Genomic DNA, 16,091 nt, shown 5'->3' on the forward strand with positions numbered 1-16,091 from the left:
TTGTAGTTTTGATTTGCATTTCTCTAATGATTAATGATGTTGAGTATTCTTTCATGTGTCTGTTGGCAATCTGTATATCTTCTTTGGAGAAATGCCTATTTAGGTCTTCTGCCCATTTTTGGATTGGGTTGTTTGTTTTTTTGTTATTGAGCTGCATGAGCTGCTTGTAAATCTTGGAGATTAATCCTTTGTCAGTTGCTTCATTTGCAAATATTTTCTCCCATTCTGAGGGTTGTCTTTTGGTCTTGTTTATGGTTTCCTTTGCTGTGCAAAAGCTTTTAAGTTTCATTAGGTCCCATTTGTTTATTTGTGTTTTTATTTCCATTTCTCTAAGAGCTGGGTCAAAAAGGATCTTACTGTGATTTATGTCATAGAGTGTTCTGCCTATGTTTTCCTCTAAGAGTTTGATAGTGTCTGGCCTTACACTTAGGTCTTTAATCCATTTTGAGTTTATTTTTGTGTATGGTGTCAGGGAGTGTTCTAATTTCATACTTTTACATGTACCTGTCCAATTTTCCCAGCACCACTTATTGAAGAGGCTGTCTTTTCTCCACTGTATATGCTTGCCTCCTTTATCAAAGATAAGGTGACCATATGTGCGTGGGTTTATCTCTGGGCTTTCTATCCTATCCATTGATCTATGTTTCTGTTTTTGTGCCAGTACCAAACTGTCTTGATTACTATAGCTTTGTAATATAGTCTGAAGTCAGGGAGCCTGATTCCTCCAGCTCCATTTTTCGTTCTCAAGATTGCTTTGGCTATTCGGGGTCTTTTGTGTTTCCATACAAATTGTGAAATTTCTTGTTCTAGTTCTGTGAAAAATGCCAGTGGTAGTTTGATAGGGATTGCATTGAATCTGTAGATTGCTTTGGGTAGCAGAGTCATTTTCACAATGTTGATTCTTCCAATCCAAGAACATGGTATATCTCTCCATCTATTTGTATCATCTTTAATTTCTTTCATCAGTGTCCTATAATTTTCTGCATACAGGTCTTTTGTCTCCTTAGGTAGGTTTATTCCTAGATATTTTATTCTTTTTGTTGCAGTGGTAAACGGGAGTGTTTTCTTAATTTCACTTTCATATTTTTCATCATTAGTATATAGGAATGCAAGAGATTTCTGTGCATTAATTTTGTATCCTGCTACTTTACCAAATTCATTGATTAGCTCTAGTAGTTTTCTGGTAGCATCTTTAGGATTCTCTATGTATAGTATCATGTCATCTGCAAACAGTGACAGCTTTACTTCTTCTATTCCGATTTGGATTCCTTTTATTTCTTTTTCTTCTCTGATTGCTGTGGCTAACACTTCCAAAACTATGTTGAATAATAGTGGTGAGAGTGGGCAACCTTGTCTTGTTCCTGATCTTAGTGGAAATGGTTTCAGGTTTTCACCATTGAGGAAAATGTTGGCTGTGGGTTTGTCATCTATGGCCTTTATTATGTTGAGGAAAGTTCCCTCTATGCCTACTTTCTGCAGGGCTTTTATCATAAATGAGTGTTGAATTTTGTCAAAAGCTTTCTCTGCATCTATTGAGATGAACATATGGTTTTTCTCCTTCAATTTGTTAATATGGTGTATCACGTTGATTGATTTGCATATATTGAAGAATCCTTGCATTCCTGGAATAAATCCCCCTTGATCATGGTGTATAATCCTTTTAATATGCTGTTGGATTCTGTTTGCTAGTATTTTGTTGAGGATTTTTGCATCTATGTTCATCAGTGATATTGGCCTGTAGTTTTCTTTCTTTGTGACATCTTTGTCTGGTTTTGGTATCAGAGTGATGGTGGCCTCGTAGAATGAGTTGGGGAGTGTTCCTCCCTCTGCAATATTTTGGAAGAGTTTGAGAAGGATAGGTGTTAGCTCTTCTCTAAATGTTTGATAGAATTCGCCTGTGAAGCCATCTGGTCCTGGGCTTTTGTGTGTTGGAAGATTTTTAATCACAGTTTCAATTTCAGTGCTTGTGATTGGTCTGTTCATATTTTCTATTTCTTCCTGGTTCAGTCTCGGCAGGTTGTGCATTTCTAAGAATCTGTTCATTTCTTCCAGGTTGTCCATTTTATTGGCATAGAGTTGCTTGTAGTAATCTCTCATGATCGTTTGTATTTCTGCAGTGTCAGTGGTTACTTCTCCTTTTTCATTTCTAATTCTATTGATTTGAGTCTTCTCCCTTTTTCTCTTGATGAGTCTGGCTAATGGCTTATCAATTTTGTTTATCTTCTCAAAGAACGAGCTTTTAGTTTCATTGATTTTTGCTATTGTTTCCTTCATTTCTTTTTCATTTATTTCTGATCTGATCTTTATGATTTCTTTCCTTCTGCTAGCTTTGGGGTTTTTTTGTTCTTCTTTCTCTAATTGCTGTAGGTGCAAGGTTAGGTTGTTTATTCGAGATGTTTCCTGTTTCTTGATGTAGGCTTGTATTGCTATAAACGTCCCTCTTAGAACTGCTTTTGCTGCATCCCATAGGTTTTGGGTCGTCTTGTCTCCATTGTCATTTGTTTCTAGGTATTTTTTGATTTCCCCTTTGATTTCTTCAGTGATCAGTTTGTTATTAAGTAGTGTATTGTGTAGCCTCCATGTGATTGTATTTTTTACAGATCTTTTCCTGTAATTGATATCTAGTCTCACAGCGTTGTGGTCGGAAAAGATACTTGATACGATTTCAATTTTTTTAAATTTCCCAAGGCTTGATTTGTGACCCAAGATATGATCTATCCTGGAGAATGTTCCATGAGCACTTGAGAAAAATGTGTATTCTGTTGTTTTTGGATGGAATGTCCTATAAATATCAATTAAGTCCATCTTGTTTCATGTATCATTTAAAGCTTGTGTTTCCTTATTTATTTTCATTTTGGATGATCTGTCCATTGATGAAAGTGGGGTGTTCAAGTCCCCTACTATGATTGTGTTACTGTCAATTTCCCCTTTAATGGCTGTTAGTATTTGCCTTATGTATTGAGGTGCTCCTATGTTGGGTGCATAAATATTTACAATTGTTATACCTTCCTCTTGGATCGATCCCTTGATCATTATATAGTGTCCTTCTTTGTCTCTTGTAATGGTCTTTATTTTAAAGTCTATTTTGTCTGATATGAGAATTGCTACTCCAGCTTTCTTTTGATGTCCATTTGCATGGAATATCTTTTTCCATCCCCTCACTTTCAGTCTGTATGTGTCTCTAGGTCTGAAGTGGGTCTCTTGTAGACAGCATATATATGGGTCTTGTTTTTGTATCCATTCAGCCAGTCTGTGTCTTTTGGTGGGAGCATTTAATCCATTTACATTTAAGGTAATTATCGATACGTATGTTCCTATTCCCATTTTCTTAAATGTTTTGGGTTTGTTATTGTAGGTGTTTTCCTTCTCTTGTGTTTCTTGCCTAGAGAAGTTCCTTTAGCATTTGTTGTAAAGCTGGTTTGGTGGTGCTGAACTCTCTCAGCTTTTGCTTGTCTGTAAAGGTTTTAATTTCTCCATCAAATCTGAATGAGATCCTTGCTGGGTAGAGTAATCTTGGTTGTAGGTTTTTCTCCTTCATCACTTTAAGTATATCCTGCCACTCCCTTCTGGCTTGCAGAGTTTCTGCTGAAAGATCAGCTGTTAACCTTATGAGGATGCCCTTGTGTGTTATTTGTTGTTTTTCCCTTGCTGCTTTTAATATGTTTTCTTTATATTTAATTTTTGATAGTTTGATTAATATGTGTCTTGGTGTGTTTCTCCTTGGATTTATCCTGTATGGGACTCTCTGTGCTTCCAGGACTTGATTAACTATTTCCTTTCCCATATTAGGGAAGTTTTCAACTATAATCTCTTCAAATATTTTCTCAGTCCCTTTCTTTTTCTCTTCTTCTTCTGGGACCCCTATAATTCAAATGTTGGTGCGTTTAATGTTGTCCCAGAGGTCTCTGAGACTGTCCTCAGTTCTTTTCATTCTTTTCTCTTTATTCGGCTCTGCAGTAGCTATTTCCACCATTTTATCTTCCAGGTCACTTATCCGTTGTTCTGCCTCAGTTATTCTGTTATTGATCCCATCTAGAGTATTTTTAATTTCATTTATTGTGCTTTTCATCATTGCTTGGTTCCTCTTTAGTTCTTCTACGTCCTTGTTAAATGTTTCTTGCATTTTGTCTATTCTATTTCCAAGATTTTGGATCATCCTTACTATCATTATTCTGAATTCTTTTTCAGGTAGACTACCTATTTCCTCTTCATTTGTTAGGTCTGGTGTGTTTTGACCCTGCTCCTTCATCTGCTGTGTGTTTTTCTGTCTTCTCATTTTGCTTATCTTACTGTGTTTGGGGTCTCCTTTTCACAGGCTACAGGTTCGTAGTTCCCATTGTTTTTGGTATCTGTCCCCAGTGGCTAAGGTTGGTTCAGTGGGTTGTGTAGGTTTCCTGGTGGAGGGAACTAGTGCCTGTGTTCTGGTGGATGAGGCTGGATGTTGTCTTTCTGGTGGGCATGTCCACGTCTGGTGGTGTGTTTTGGGGTGTCTGTGTCCTTATTATGATTTTAGGCAGCCTCTCTGTTAATGGATGGGGCTGTGTTCCTGTCTTGCTGGTTGTTTGGCATAGGGTGTCCAGCACTGTAGCTTGCTGGTCGTTGAGTGAAGCTGGGTCTTGATGTTGAGATGGAGATCTCTGAGAGATTTTCACCGTTTGGTATTACGTGGAGCTGGGAGGTCTCTTGTGGACCAGTGTCCTGAAGTTGGCTCTCCCACCTCAGAGGCAAAGCCCTGATGCCTGGCTGGAGCACCAAGAGCCTTTCATCCACACGGCTCAGAATAAAAGGGAGAAAAAATAGAAAGAAAGAAAGAAAGAGGATAAAATAAACTAAAATAAAGCTATTATAATAAAAAATAAGAAAAAAATTATTAAGAATAAATTTATTAAGAAAAAATTTTTTTAATTTTTAAAATATATTTATTAATTTTTTATAATAAAAAATAAGAAAAAAATTATTAAGAAAAAAATTTATTAAGAAAACAAATTTTTAATTTTTTAAAATAAAAAATATGAAAAAACTTACAAAAAAAATTTTTTTTAATTTTTTAAAAATAGAAAATAAGGAAAAAATTATTAAGAAAACATTATTAGGGAAAAAAGAAAAAAAAATTTTTTAAGTTAAAAAAAAAAAAAAAAAGGACGGGCCTAACCCTAGGACTAACGGTGAGAGCAAAGCTATACAGACATAATCTCACCCAGAAGCGTACACATATACACTCACAAAAAAAGGAAAAGGGGAAAAAATAATATATCCTGCTCCCAAAGTCCACCTCCTAAATTTGGGATGATTCGTTGTCTATTTAAGTATTCAACAGATGCAGGCACATCAAGTTGTTTGTGGAGCTTTAATCCGCTGCTTCTGAGGCTGCTGGGAGAGATTTCCCTTTCTCTTCTTTGTTCGTACAGCTCCCGGGGTTCAGCTTTGGATTTGGACCCGCCTCTGCATGTAGGTCGCCTGAGGGCGTCTGTTCCCCGCCCAGACAGAATGGGGTTAAAGGAGCAGCTGATTCGGGGGCTCTGGCTCAGTCAGGCCGGGGGGAGGGAGCGGTACGGAGGAGGCGGGGCGAGCCTGAGGCGGCAGAAGCCGGCGTGACGTTGCAGCAGCCTTAGGCGCCTGAGGCGCGCCGTGCGCTCTCCTGGGGAAGTTGTCCCCGGATCACGGGAGCCTGGCCGTGGCGGGCTGCACTGGCTCCCGGGAGGGGCGGTGTGGAGAGTGACCTGTGCTTGCACACAGGCTTTTTGGTGGCGGCAGCAGCAGCCTTAGCGTCTCATGCCCGCCTCTGGGGTCCGCGCTGATAACTGCGGCTCGCGCCCGTCTCTGGGGTCCGCGCTGATCGCCACAGCTCGCGCCCATCTCTGGAGTTCGTTTAAGCGGCGCTCTGAATCCCCTCTCCTTGCGCGCCACGAAACAAAGAGGCAAGAAAAAGTCTCTTGCCTCTTCAGCAGCTGCAGACTTTTTCTCGGGCTCCCTCCTGGCTAGCTGTTGTGCGCTAGCCCCTTCAGGCTCTGTTCACGCTGCCAACCCGAGTCCTCTCCCTGTGATCCGACTGAAGCCCAAGCCTCAGCTCCCAGCCCCCGCCCGCCCTGGCGGGTGAGCAGACAAGCCTCTCGGGCTGGTGAGTGCTGCTCGGCGCCGAGCCTCTGTGCGGGAATCTCTCCGTTTTTCCCTCTGCGCTCCTGTTGCTGTGGGATCCGCGCTGATAGCCGCGGCTCACGCCTGTCTCTGGAGCTCGTTTAGGCGGAGCTCTGAATCCCCTCTCCTTGCGCGCCACGAAACAAAGAGGCAAGAAAAAGTCTCTTGCCTCTTCGGCAGCTGCAGTCTTTTTCCCGGACTCCCTCCCGGCTAGCAGGGAAGCCCGAGCCTCAGCTCGCAGCCCCCGCCCGCCTCAGCGGGTGAGCAGACAAGCCTCTCGGGCTGGTGAGTGCTGCTCGGCGCCGATCCTCTGTGCGGGAATCTCTCCGCTTTGCCCTCCGCACCCCTGTGGCTGCGCTCTCCTCCATGGCTCTGAAGCTTCCCCCCTCTGCCACCCGCAGTCTCTGCCCATGAAGGGGCTTCCTAGTGTGTGGAAACCTTTCCTCTTTCACAGCTCCCTCCCACTGGTGCAGGTCCTGTCCCTATTCTTTTGTCTCTGTTATTTCTTTTTTCTTTTGCCCTACCCAAGTACGTGGGGAGTTTCTTGCCTTTTGGGAGGTCTGAGGTCTTCTGCCAGCGTTCAGTGGGTGTTCTGTAGGAGCAGTTCCACGTGTAGATGTATTTCTACTGTATCTGTGGGAAGGAAGGTGATCTCCTTGTCTTACTCTTCCGCTATCTTGCCCTGACTCCTCCTTGAAATATTTTTTAAATGGCAAGACTTGTCTTTAGGATCACAAGCTCACCTAGAGCTCAGAGGAAACATGGGTTTTGCATTTGGTCACTTGAGTCCTAGAAACTGAGAAAAGCTACAATGAGAGGTTGAATAAGGAGAGTCTGGAATTTCAAAAGGGAGTCTGGAATTTCATATAAAAAACTCCAGGACATTTCCACCTCCTCTACAATTACTGGAGAAGGGAACAAACCTGTATGTGAGATTGTTACTCATGGAAAATGTTGGTTTAATTAAGATAATTTGTATGTTAATTAAAGTGTGCAACATTAAAAATGAATTAAAATATAGGTTTTAAAATGATGTTGTTATTGTTAAACATAAGACCTAACATTTTGTTGTTTATATTGCTAAATATAACTTGAAAAATATAATATATGGATTGGCTTGATTACAGTGCTAGATGAGACTAAGAAGTATACTTAACAGTACAGTCATAAGCCTGATGATGATAATGATCTGAAATATGATAAATAATAATAGCAGCTGTTATTTAATGAGTGTTTGCTATGTACTTGCACTAAGTTAAGACTAAGTTAAAACTTTTATAGAGTATTTCAGATAATCTTCACAAAAACATTATGAGGTATATAATTTTATCTCTGAGAAATGTAACACTTTAATTATTTGTCACATAGGTGGTAAACACTAAATTAGACCAAAGTAGAACTCAGGCTTGTTGATTTTAAAGCCCGCACTTTTAATGACCAAGACTTCCTGTCTTTCTAAGCAAACATTGATTTCTTGAGTGAAATTTTAAAATAAAATAACTAGAAATAACATTTAGAGTTGACTTTAAAATAAGAGTTCCAGGTCACTGAGTGACAAATATGCACACATATGATGACAAACAGGAATTATGAAATACTAGCAAGTAGAAATGCTGCTTCTTTGTCCTGTGTTGCAGTGGCTGAAAATGCTGTTATCAAGGACTTGGCTAAAGTTAGACTATTAACCTTCGGACATCTAAATAAATTCACTAGCTCCAGAAGCTGGCATCACTTAAGTGCTAAGAAACCAGAAAAAAATATATCTGTGCTGATATATGAATATTCACCTTTAGCAGACACTTTTATATGATACTAGATCTTTAATATTATGATTGTAAGTTAATGACAAGCCATTATGGTGATTCAAATGGCCATGCTTAGTTGTACTGGGCTAATTTACCACAATTTTATCTTTCATTTTGCCACCACTGGTGTGTGTAGCAGCACAGACCTACATCATAAGATCAGTAGTGTAGCATAGATTTTTTGAGACCAGCTTTTTAAAACAAGCTTTCCTTGTTTGACCACTTACTAATTGTGCTACATTGGACAAGTTACTTGAAACTGAGTTGCTTCATCTGTAAAGTGGGAAGAATAATAATATCTACTTCAGGAAATTTTGTGAAGATTAAATGAGAAAATACCACCCTGTTTCTGGCATAGAATATAAGTTTAATAAATAATAGTGTATTATTATTATTATATTATTGCAATTGAATCAAATTAAGAAAACAATATTAAGAATATTGGTGCATAATGCAGGATAATTAACTCTTCTCCAACTTTTACCATGGCTATTAGGCTGGAGTCAGTCAGTATGCTAAACATTCCTAAAACATTTCTACCAAATCAGATTCTACTAGGAAGATCATTTCTCAGGTATGATACATGCAGCCTGTCTTCCTCAGCAGTGAGTTTACTCAATGTGTCAGGAATTAGGTATTTTCATTTTCATTCCCACTTGAGAATCTCTGCCTCTTGAGTAACATTTTCAGGAGCTATAAGCATAGGAGGAGAAGCGTATATACAGTATGGAAACACTCTGTTTTTTCCTCTCCTCTCCTTTCTTGCCTCCAAATCATGTCACAGATCTTCCTTCCTATGCTCCCATATTTATTGAGTCAGGTACATAGCATGTACTATCTCACTTTATCAGTTAATTCATTAGAAATTATTTACTTCTAGTTTATTGGTTAGACTACATGAAAGCTTGTCAGTTTTCCAGTGGGGGTATCTGGCTAACCCATGATCTTGAAATTCACCTTTGGATCTTGTTTTATATGGTTATTCTGTGTAACCATCATTGCTAATTAACATGTGTTTTCTGTCCACAATTTAGTTTTGCGATAGCTATCTAGCTTTGTTACAATCTCCAAAATTTCATTTCACTACTTACCAAATAGAAGTATATATCTCTATGTTGTAGAAACTTGTATGCTTACCAGAATGCATAGGACACTCATATATATCCAGTTAAAGAGAGAAGGTAAAAAAACAAGGGAATTACTAATTGCAGTTTGAAATAATAAAAATAATGATAAAAGAGCATAGAACTTGGTATGAGACAATCCTAGGCTTGAATCCTGGCTCTGCTATTTATTAGTCATTTAACCTTGGATATGTTCCTTAATTTTTCTAAAGCTCTGTTTCTGTATCTGTGAAATAGATTTAGTGGTAGTAATAGTACTAATAATATCCTCCTCATAGCAAAGTTTTGAGGATTAATAAGATGATTTATGAAAGTGCTTAACACAAAACAAGGGCTCAATACATTTCTGTTTTGATTATTATGCATTAGCAATAGATATGAATTGCCAAATAAGCTTTGTAAGCGAGAAATTAGTATTTAAGCTTAAAGGAAAGAGTAGTAGTTTTCTGAAGGCAATAGGTAAAGAAGATAGATTGAAAAGGTTAAATTTTAAATGGATAGAACAAATTAAGGAAGGCATTCTCTGTGGTTATAAAGGGCTGCTAAGAAAATGTAGTCAAAATTCACAAAATGTTTTTGGTGTTAATGAATAAACTATGTGACTAAAATGATAAATTCATCTAAGGGCATATTTTGGAAATAGTGCTGAAAATAGGTAGGAGAGTAGAAGATCTTGAATTTGAGGTTTAAGGAGTTTGTATTTATTTGGACACTGCTTGAAATCATGTACATTGGCTTATATGCACAACAGCATTTAACACAACAATTTATTTGTGTATATTTTTGAAAAAATAACAATAGAAGTATCTAGCATGGTATCTGGTAGATGAAGAAAGAAGAATAATTAAATGATCACTACTGTGGTCCAGTAGTAATATTATAACAGCTGAAATACACAGTGGTTAATTTCTTAGCTTGTGCCTGTGTAAATCAAACACTGTAAGTAATATGATACCATTACCAGTACATAAAGGAAAAAAATGATGTTTATTTGCAATCATTTTAGGAGCTATAATTATACCATTTATACTCTTGTTAAAATAGGGGAAGGCAATGGGTCTACCTCCCTTCATCATGGAATAAATTGGGTAACCAGAGATAATAGACACATGTGCATAATTTAATTGCTTGCTGCATAAATTTAATTGTTGATATTTACATTAATTCCTAGGTTTTACGGGAATAAATCCCTTCTCAAAGATCTTCTTTCTTGGCTTGTATCAGTTGCTAACTAGTCAGTCAATAACAAACCATGTGAGTGAGGATTAGGCGGTGGGGATGGGATGGAGGTAGGAAATGATAAAAAATTGATAAAAATTTGCTGTCAGTATGTATGTATCCTTAAGTTAGAGTGAAAATATTTTGAGCAAGTTAATCACTTGATCACTGAATCCCATTTTTTCAATTTCCCAACTCCTAAGTACTTCTAATCTGTGTTATCAGCATAGACTGTATCTTTCTTGTATCTGAGGATAATTGAGCCATGAGGATCTTATTCATACTGCTCAATACATTTCATGTTTTATCAGGTATTTGGATAAATTTGGGGAGCCTTCAGAAACATTGATAAATGGTTGCTCCCACTGAAGAAATAATACATCTTTTAAATATGATAGTTGAATAGCAATTTCATCTCTAGATCAAAACTCAACCAATAATTTCAAATGGGAACTTATTGCAATTAATTTTAAACTATGATCAAGAAGATATTGGGATATCCTGAAGAGTAAAGACAATGTCATGTTTGATAAACATAAGGAATTTATCTTTAGGATATCTAATTCCTAGGCCTCCAGAATTCTGAGAAGGAAATTTGCCTGTTTTTCTGGGTATGCTGTTTTCTAAGCTAGTTGTCCTCTTTTTTTTTCTTGCCTCTCCATATCAAAGCACGCCTCAAGGATTCATTCCTTGTCCACACTTCTACTGATCCCTTCCATATCTTATTTCATTTATCTACAGACTGTCTTGGATGACTGTCTGCTGTTATCTTAGATGTTGGTCTCTCTGAATGCCTGTCTCAACTCCCAATGTGAGGTGACTTCCTGAGGTTGGGGAGCTTATTTTTCTCTGATGCCTAGTATTCCAGGAATTTTAAGGTGTTTGATAAGAATAAATATAATTTAATTTGTATTTACTGCTGCTGTTTTTATGTACTGTATTTATTTTATCTAAATTGGTATGTTTAAAATATGTGCAATATTTTGTTCTTAAAAATAAAGTGTATCAACTATAGCCCAATATAAAATTTAAAAAAACCTTTTTAATGAAATGTAAATATTAGAATATTTAAAAGTTAAAACCCAGAAAGTCACTCAAGAAATATTTTTGCTATAAATAATGGAATTGGAACTTAGCATCAAATTGTTTCTCCAGTCATTTAAAAATTCAATACAAATAGCCGTGATGGATTTAAAACATGAAGATATTTCTTATCACTACTACATGTAGTGACCTTTTATTTTCACAGAGTTAAAATGTGTGATGTAACTAAAAATAAGCCTTAGGTCAGAAAATTTACTATTATTTGAAAATAAATAGATTGAAGAGTAAAATAAATAGAAAAAGAGTAAAAATTACACTGTCTATAAGATGTTCTTATGGCTCTTTTAATATAAAAGCAGTAAAGAAGAAATGTTTTGGTACATATTGCCTGTTTATCAATAATCTTTTAATAGCATCTTAAAATAAAAGGACTTCATGTGTAAGCATTACAGATATATTTTATTTCCAAAACAGACACTTAAGAGAATTAAAGCTTTCAATCAATTTGTTTTATATTCCCCCAATCGGTTTTTTAAAAGGACTGTTTCTTATTTGACTACTTTATTTATTTGAAAACACCAAAATATATTCAAGTATGCTATTGTTTTTCTCACCTTTTCAAATACTGGCTTTAAGAAGCTTAAATGATAAAGAATTTCAAGTTGATATATGATTTAAAATAGGTATTAATCTTATAACACTTATTTGGAGGTAGAGAAATAAGTGTAGTTTCTGATTTATGGATGTTTGCCCATTTTCTGTGAAATGCCTGTTTCACATTGTGCTTGTTTTACTAGCAGGTTTTCTTTGTGCTTTTGCTTATTAACTTATGAGATCTTTGAGTATAGTACTGTAGCGCTTCAACTTTTTTTCTATTACATGCGTTGCAAATATGAGCTTTCAATATATTATGTTGTTTATGCTTTAATTTATAGCGCTTTTATCATTATAGATATATAATATTTTATGTAGTCAAATGTCTTTGGTTTCTACCTTAAAGGCCTCTAAGTTTCTCTGTCACCATTACTTTATAAAAATATGTTAAAAAAATCCATACCTTTATTAATTTATTTTTACATTAGGAGATTTTAAACATCTGAAATATATTTTTCATGTAGTTTGTAAAATAGCTTTATGGTTTTTCAATTGGGAGTCCTACTGACCCAACACTACAACTAAATTTTGAAATAATTGTAATTTCTGCTTTGGCTTCCTTAATTGAATTGGAAATTATTTTTTAAAGCATTTAAAAATGTCAGTTGCATCTTTATATTCCTTGCTATTATTACGCATTTTTGTCTGATTGATTTGTCAATTTCTCGAATATTTTTATTAGAATTATCCAAATTACATTGTGAGTTAATGAAACTGTGCTCATAGTTTTAAGGGATTTTGTCTTACATTATACACTCTTAAATTAAACATTTAAATTTTTTTCTTTTCTCCCAAGTACTTTTGGAAGAATTACTATTTATATTTATTTTGATAATGTTTACTTTCCCATTATTAATATTATTTATGATTATAAGGGTGCTATTAAATATTGAATGCTTACCATAGTGCCAAGAGTTTATTTAAAAATCTTGATAGGGACTAAGTAATTAAATATTTTGATCATATTAATAGAAAATACAACTGTGGTATTATTATTTTTATCCTATTTTATAGTAGAATAAGTGAAGGTAATTAAAAAATCAGAATGTTCATTTTTTAAAAGTCCAACAGATTCCTATAGGTTTGCTTTAATTTAGTGCCTATTTCATCTCTAGAAAGTTTTCTAGAGCTACTACCTTAAGATTGCAATTTATTCTTTTTTTTTTTTTTTTTTGCAATTACAGTGGGATTTTTCACTATTTTGATTCTTAAATTTTTCTAACAGACACAAAATGGTGAAATGATGATGGTAAATACACTGGCAAGCCTGATGTGTAATTTTTCCATTACTTCTAGAAGAAGCTTATTTACACTTTTCCATTTTCCAAGTTATAATTTCTCTGATTTCTTTCTGTCATTGATCATACTGGGAATGGGAAGCTTTGGGGTTTAGCTATTAACAAACTAAATGATGCCAATAACTGTCAGAGTTTTTTACACTAGCATAAATTTTGAATATGGTCTGTAACACTTGAATGTATAAATTATTTTTCTTACAGTTGAAATCTATTTCATAAAACTTGGTTAGAGAATTTGATCTTAACCTCTGTATCATTCAAGAGAGTTTTGAATGTGTGTAATCTAAACCCCTATCAATAACGGCTTAAGCAATAAGTATATTTATTATGTCACATAAAGGAAGTCTGGAAATAGATGGCTCATGGATTCATTAATTGAGGGCCCCAACAATGTTACCTGACTCAGGGCCTTCCCCATATTTCCATCCCGCCATTCTTAGAATGCTACCTTTCTTCCTCAAATTTTCACCTCAGTTGTTGTCACTATTCCAGACTTGGGATGGGGTTTCATGTGTCCTTTTATCAGTGAAGAAAACATTTCCACAAAATCCACAGAAGGCACAAACTTCCACTTCTCTCTCATTGGCCAGACTGGGTCATAGGCCCGTGGTCTGAGTGTTTGTATCCCCTCAGAATGTATATGTTGAAATATCAAGACTAACTCCCAAAGTGATGGTATTAGGAAGTAGGGTCTTTAGGTTATAAGGGCAAAGCCCTTTGAATGATATTGGTGCTATTATAAAAGAGGCTCCAGAGAGATCTCTCACCCCTCTTCCACCATGTGAGGAGACATGGAGAAGTCTGCAATACAGAAGAGGGTTTTCACTCCCACCCTGATCTTGGACTTCCAGCTTCCAGAACTGGGGCAATACCTGTCTGTTCTTTATAAGCCACACGGTCTATGGTACTTTGTTACAACAGTCTGAATGGATTAAGACAGTCCACCTTTCAACTCAAAATTGATAGAGGTGAATGTGATCACCATTATTAGCTTAGAACAATCAGAATTCAGCACCAAGGGCTTAATCCATGATCTCGGGGTACTTTGCAGCTTCTTGCCTTAAAATCAGGCTCTGTTAGCAAGTAAGGCAGGAGTGAGGAAGTGCTGTTGAGTAGATGAATATGTTTCTGACACAAAATTCTCAGGAGTTTGACGTTATGTAAGACAGTTTCATAATTCTGCAGATGGGCAAAGCTCTCCATAAAAACAAGACCCTCTAGACCATTAATGTAATTTCAGTTCTTTAGTTTTGTGGTATTCTCTTCCTAATATTTTGAGTGTTGAACATGGCTGGTGCTTTTGTAATATGAGATTCTTTCTTAGAAATTGAATTGACCACTTCTGTCTAGGCAACTTTTAGGTGCCTATATCCTTAATAAGTAGTTCCTTCATTACATTCTTTTCATATTACCCAAGTGGCATACGGTATCTCTCCACTGACTGATAAAGAGGTAAATATTGAATTAATTGTTTTAGGGAGATTAATATTATGGCAGGGAATCAGAAATAGATTGGCAAACTAGAACTGTGGAGAGAATTAATGAACAAATTCAGGTAATAAATATACATAACTGCTATGAAAGGAGTAATGACAAAGTTATGGACAATAAAGATGACAACAAAATATTAAATATGAATTGAATAGTCATGAGGATTGCAAACATATGGGAATTAGAAGGGAATAAGAATTTAGTTAAACAGGTATGTTAACAAATCAAGGGTTTTGTTTGAATCATCGGTAAATATATTTTATCATACACAAAACAGAAAAGAATAAGAATCTCTAAATTAGAGTAGACATTTAAATTATGAGTTTAGATTATGAGTTTTACATTTATGGAGAAATGTCCAGTAGGCACTTTGAGATGTGATTAGCATTACAGATATAGGTCAGAAATGGAGAGCACTGTAGAAATATTCTAAATAGTGATGATACCATGCCATTAGTGTTGAATTCTCAGATAGTAGAGCTACCTAATGTGTAGAGTGGAGACCTGAAAATTAATCCTTAGAAAAAGCTCCTACCCACCCAGTGTGAGCAGAAGGAGGAGGCAAAGAAACAGAGAAAAAGATTCCAGAGAGATAGTTGGAAAAGGACCCAGAGACTAAAATTTAACAAAAAGCCTATTTCAGTGCTGTCTAGCTTATCCATATTGTTTAATCAAATTAATTTCTGCTATAATCGATAGTAACTTACACTATAATAAAATTATTACGTGATTTTTTTTTCTTAGAGGAAATAAAAATAAAATACTTTTTTCTTTCTGGTCACATTTCAGTGACCAATTAAAAAAAAAATCTCTGCTACATTGATTAAGACAAGATGTTTACTACCTGATCCTATATATATTCAGTATGGCCTAGGCATCTACAGTCTGAGCAGGCGTTGGATTATAGATCATAATGATGCAATCGTATTCTGCAGAAGACAAGTCTCTCTACATAGGTTAGTACTGATTTTACTTTTCTTCATTCAATCAAAGATTGATAGTCACAAACATATTTTTAAATCTATAGAAGAGAAAGAAATATGTTAAAATGGAAAGAATTAGTGTGAACTACAGGCCTCTGGGGGGAAGTCACTTAAAACCCTTGGAGCTGTAGTTAGATTATGTCATCTACTTCAAAGAGTAGTAGAAAGTAAGCAGGGGCAGTTCTGCATGTGAGGAGTGTGGAAGCCACTCTCCTAGCAAGTAAAAAGGTGAACAAACTGTAATATCTACAGCTCTTCTTGTATCCATGACAGAAGGAAGGGCAAAGGACAAACAATAGCCTGCAAGATTGGAGATGAGCAAATACAGGGAGTCAGGGT

At 36.1% G+C, this 16,091-nt stretch overlaps 1 protein-coding gene across 1 annotated transcript in view; it reads left to right on the plus strand.

Moving 5' to 3' along the window:
• CNBD1 (cyclic nucleotide binding domain containing 1) overlaps positions 1-16,091 on the plus strand; it is a 402,273-nt gene that overhangs the window by 300,817 nt on the left and 85,365 nt on the right.

Source organism: Eubalaena glacialis, chromosome 17 (assembly GCF_028564815.1).
Source record: "Eubalaena glacialis isolate mEubGla1 chromosome 17, mEubGla1.1.hap2.+ XY, whole genome shotgun sequence".
NCBI lineage: Eukaryota > Metazoa > Chordata > Mammalia > Artiodactyla > Balaenidae > Eubalaena > Eubalaena glacialis.